Raw genomic sequence first — 6,237 nt, forward strand, 5'->3', positions numbered from 1 at the left:
TATTTTGTCAAAAACATATTATCGTCATCTAATGAAACCTCACAAATGTTGGTCGTATGACAGCTAATAAGATAGATTTGTAATAAAAACAACAAAACAAAAACAATATATTGCATGAAACCTCTACATGACAGAGTTTTCAGAATAGATAAATGGTATAACGAACAAGCAAAAAAACTATTATCGTACCTGCAATAGTTAATGTTCACCTAATAACACTCAGCAGACATTGGCAACACGGCACTACTTTACACTACCACATTGTGATTGAATTTCTTACTTAACGTCATAGGTGGTAAGTTTAAATCGAAAAACTACATTCTGCGCATTCTTGTACCATCCAACCCTAAGTATTTTGTCAATAATTCCAAGAAAAGGATTATCGGATATGAAAATACTCTTTATTTTATTGTTAAAGTTTATCAATTTATCCTTTATTATTAATATAATATACCGAACTTATATGTTTGATACTCTGACTATCTATAAGTTTAAAAACGGACTGCTTCCTGGGTACACAATAAAAAATATACAATACAGTAAAGATTTCCACAGTTACGGAACAAAAAGTGGAGGTGATTTCAGGCTTTCTAAGGTGAGACTAACTAGAACTCAAAACTACCTTGAATATAAAGGTTATAAAATGTTTACTGAGCTGCCAGAAATTCTCAGGAAAGCGGAAGCATCTCCACTTTTCAAGCTAAATGCTATTTTTATATTAGGGATAAAGATAATTCATTTCTGTATTGTGTCGATTTTTAGATGTATTTAATTTCGGTATATAAATAATCATTAAATTAAAAATCAATCATAGTATTACACTCGTAAGTAAATTTTCGTTAACCTGTATATTTACCATCTAAAAAAAGGAAACGAAAATCTATCTCAGAAATGAAATCAGTAGGTGAACCACTATGTGATTTTATCTAAAGATGTCCTACGTAAAATTCGTATTTGTGTGTATGTAAATATACCTGTTTACTCTGCTTTAACACACTCTTTCGTGTTATTACACAAATTCTAGATTTTAATCATACCTTTTATCTGATAAATATTTCAATACGTAAATTGTCGGTGATATTGCAACACCGCGTAACTATCAATCGATTTTTTTGGCGGGGAAACCATAAATAGCGTTCCTTTAATTTATATTACTTACGATTTTAATCAACCAAAAATACCACTTAAATACATCAGAATAACTTTTATTATTCAAAATAAAAATAGCAATAAGTTAAAACTAACGACTCTTGGTCCCTATAGAAAATTCATTGAAGTACAACTTTTTCATAAAAAAAAAAACAGGTTACGCGATATTGCATTATCACTGACGAAATATATCTACAAGATTAATCACCCGCTTATTTTAATTAAATTATATTATTATCCATGATAATTTCATGACAACATAATTTACAAATTTTCGTAATAATTAAAATGTTGTTTTTTTTTCCAAATAAATTAAACGAAAATAAATATTTTACTTGCAACAACCGATGGGGTAGTTCTCTTAATCCTCTCAATACTTACTTATTGTTCCCTCTTAATACTTATTGATATAAAGATATTGTTGACATGTATAAAGATACATGTTGACTTTTTTTATAAACCAAGGAAATGTTTTTGTTTCTGTGTTTTAAAAAAAAAAATCACTTTCAAAAGCGTGTGTAATTTGAGTATGTGGTTTAAGATTAGTAATACCTACAACAATGTAACTAGATATGAATATTTTCATTTTATTAAAATGGCTGTTTTGACGAAGAGACCTTTTTCTTGTAATATTTTTAAAAATCTATTCTATTTTATATTTTTTACAAATTTAATTTGAATAGATTTTTATCATAAAATTAAGAACGTGATGTTTCTTGGCAATATTATTTTATTTTATTTTTGCACCACAACAGGCCAGGAGGCCCAATTACAGTGGTGAATTACATCACAGAACACCCAGGCTTGAGAAAATACACATTTAATTTTTGTGTTCTCACCGGGAATCGAACCCGGAACCTTCCGTATGTGAGTCAAGCGTCTTGACCACTACACCACGGAGGCCGCCACGATATTAATTATGTAGTCACTGGACTATATACTTATTGAAATCTTTATACTTGTTGAATTTTTTTATAAACCAAGTAAATGTTTTTGTTTCTGTGTTTTAAAAAAAAAAAAACACTTTCAAAAGCGTGTGTAATTTGAGTATGTGGTTTAAGATTAGTAATACCTACGACAATGTAACTAGATATGAATATTTTCATCTTAGTATAATGGCTGTTTTGACGAAGAGACGGTTTCGTCTTGTAGCTGGTACACAAAAAAAAACTACAAATGATTTGTTTCTATGTATGTTTGTTTGAATATTTATCTACAAAGTTGATACCTACTATCGTTTATGTATTATAATATTTTTTTCCTGTGAACTTCTTACGAAATCCTTAGTTGATTTTATATTTTAAAATATAATAACCTTTTGTTTTATATACCAGATAAAATATTTTTATTCTAGATATTAAGAAAGGACAACTGATTGTGTCGCTATTTCTTTTTAACATTATTATGTTCTTTTAATCAATATCGGTGTTCGTCAAAATGATAATCACTTATAAAAGATCGAACATTATTATTTATCTTTAATTTGAGATAACAATCTTAGGTACTTTAACTTTATTGGTTTAATAAAATTACAAAAGACCTAATCTTTTTTTTTATTCTACATGTTACATATTACGACCACTAAAATGTGTACTTTTAATTTTCTATTATTTTCAATGACAAATATTTTTTTTAAATATTGATATATTTGATAAAAATCAAGTAAGAAATAACATTTTTTTTTTCATTTCCTTTATTTTGTTTCCTAGTTACCAGTTTATCTCTTTGCGGAATCAGAAGACTTGTATTTATTTTAAATATCAAATTTATTGAGTTAACAACAATGCAGTTACTAGCAAATTGCTATTTTATTAGACTTTTTAGATTATTATAAAATGGTTTGAAACTACCTCATTTTGTGGGTTAGCACCTTAGAGTATATACATCTTATATACTCTAAGGTTAGCACATTAGACCAGCGTTTCCCAACCGTTGGTCTGCGGACCGGTACCGGTCCGTTGAGATTTTCTGCCTGTTCGCAGAAATACTTGTAGCCCATTTAAAAACTAAAAAGCAGCATTTGTTATTTCTATATCTGGCAAAATATAAAATTAAAAACCAATAAATAAAATACAACAAAAATAAAAGTTTTTATACCTGCGTTACCGGTCCGCTATTTTTTTCTCCTATTTTCACCGGTCCGCGGGCTTATAAAGGTTGGGAAACGTTACATTAGACAACCATATGTATATATATATATATATATAGTATATATGTGTATATGTATATGTATATATATATATATATATATATATACATATATACATATATACATTTATACTAGGGTGCTTCTAATTTGACCCAATAAAGCTTTATTTTACGATTTTTTCTGTCACACTTTTATTTGATTATAAGACCCAAAAAATAGTTTTTATACGAAATTTAGAGGTTGCTACTAGCATATAAAACTAAATATTAAAAAAACTGATTTCAAAGCTAAACTTATAATTGGAAAATTGTTTTTTTTGGTTAATCAAGCATAAAAGAGTAAATCAAGTTACCGTTCATTCAAATCATCAATAACCTCAGCGTTTATGTGCGTTACAATAAGTTTTCATATAAATCAGTCCAGTGTGCCCTACTTACACAAACGAAATTTGTAAGTTTATTTGGTTGACCGATAAACAACATCACATTAACATAGGGCTGTTAAATTTTCGAACGCTCTGTGGCCTTATGCTGTGACTAATTCGTTTTCTAAATTTATTACTATCGTATGAGAGGGAACGAGAGTAAAATATGGTTTTGATTGCGTTAGAATGAGATGGATATACGATGAATGAACGAAATTACGAAACGAAATTGTGATAGAATAAGCCTGATGTATATTATACATATAGAATTAAAGTTTTTTTTGTGTTTGGGTACATTTGTCGATATTGTTTGTCGGTTAACAGAAGATATAGTTTTTGTTCTTCATTTACGCTAATTAATTTTTACTCTTCAATTAATACCATGATTTGCTTCGAAATAAAGTTCACGGCTCTCATAGAACACACTTCATCTTTGGAAGCTTTGCAGTCTTTATTTTCTCTCCGAAGACAATTTTGTTTTTAAAGCGCTTATTTTTAATATTAAAAAAAAATCTCGAATGTGCTGCAGGAAACAAAGTTTTCGATATTTTTTTCAGATTTGCATTTAGCTTGGATAGACATTAGAAGTGGTAGTCTAAAATTGTGCTGCTTGCTATATTTTTCATATATCTCAAAGCACTGGTGCCTAAAAAAAAATGTGCTAAGCTTGTTTTGATCGATATTTGACTAAGCAGCTCTGAAACATATAAAAACTAAAATTTCCCATCTCCTTTTTGGACCAAAGGCCTGTAAGATGACTGCTTATGGCATTATTTTCATTATATGAAGGCGACAGGCTTACAAAAGCACATATTTTTCCATCTACTCATACATTTCTTAATCCAGCGTTGACCGTAGTATGTAGAAACGGAAGCATTTTATCTGATCGGTTAAGTTCCAGGGCACAATAGTTTCATGCACAGCTGAACGACTACGTTTAGGAATCGACAAAAAATAATCGACGCCCTGTCATATTGCCTGCCTGAATTTGAGCATCTGCATGAGCTTCAAACGATTTTCCAATTTATGTTGCCACGATACTTCTTTTTTTGTAGTCCTGGGCGTTTAATTTGGTTTTACTCTACCTTTTAAATAACATTATTTTTAAATTTTGTTGGAATACCCGCTAGTTTCCATATTGCCATAACATCACAGGAGGTAAACATTTTCGAACAAAGTTTGGTTTGCTATATATAAATTTCGAAGTGAAAAAATAATCTCGCCACTTTTTCAATCTATGAATATTTGTTTTGACTCAGTGAAAACTCCTTAACCAAACACTTGTTTTATTCCTAGCCATTTAAAACGAACCGATAGAGGAGAACACGACGCTATGAAAAAATGATGCGAGGATACAAATCTTTTTTTTCTTCAAATGTGTGAAATATTACTCGTTTACCTTATGCGCGAGCTACGGAGTCAGTGTCTGTAAAAAAGAAGGGGATCTCAAAATAGGATACATCGTGCTTTGAAGGACCTTATAAATCTAAATTAGGCATTTAAGCGATAGGCGTACGTGTATAAATTCAACTTTTTTTAAATTTTGACAAGCGGTGGTGACCTTTAAAACTCAGTAAAAAAACAGCATCATTTTTTCCAATCATAGAAGGGAATGACGGGACGACGTGGTTGTTTTTCAATAAAGAACTTCAGCCTTACGGGAAATTGGATACAAAAAATGATTTCTTGCGCTGGGTAAAAATTAGAGCATTAAATTGTACGGCAAAATTTTTGAAAATGTACGGAAAAAATAAAAAAATATATTTTCATAAAAACGCACTACTTTTAATGACGTCACTGATTTATCAACCTATTATCTGAGAGATATGGAAGATTTTCGGTCTGCTTGTCGTTTCTGGACCAATGGGAAGAACGGAATGAGAATAAGCGGAAATGAACCTCTGACGTCACACGCGGAGTTATTTCAGAAATACAAAACTTTAAAAAATCGTGGCGCTGATAATACGATATAATTTTTTTTTTTTTTAATTTTCGGCTAGTTTAATAGTTCATTAACATTTTTATTTTTTTTAATCACTGAACTTCCTCATTGTTGAAAACTAAGAATAGCACTAATAATATATATACGTGAGTTCCCTGTTTAGATTTCTAGGAACAACATTTATCTTTTAGGCTGTAAACTTGAAACTCCAATATTTAATAGTTATTTGCTAACTGTATAATTAAAAAGAAAAATTGTTTTCGCCCACATACTCATCTACGAGTATTTAATATTTTTAGAAGCTCGCTTGGGTTCATGGCACACATGAGGTGGAATTATGCTATATCTCGTGTGGTTAGTTATCATCGTGTACTTTTTAATTATTAAGATTTCAATTTTTCATTCGATATAATTCTTCAATTATTCATGTAAGTCATTGTTAAACTTAAGCCTATTGTGGGGTATTTTTTAAATTGTTTGTATTTTTTGGTAATGTTTTTTTAATGTGATATTTCGTCATCGACATATTATATGTTTCTCATTGCAACTTTCGCTATAATTTTGCGTTGAGAC

Source organism: Micrasema longulum, unplaced genomic scaffold, assembly GCF_059751315.1.
Source record: "Micrasema longulum isolate JH-2025_06_02 unplaced genomic scaffold, ASM5975131v1 h1tg002829l, whole genome shotgun sequence".
In the NCBI taxonomy this organism is placed as follows: Eukaryota; Metazoa; Arthropoda; class Insecta; order Trichoptera; family Brachycentridae; genus Micrasema; species Micrasema longulum.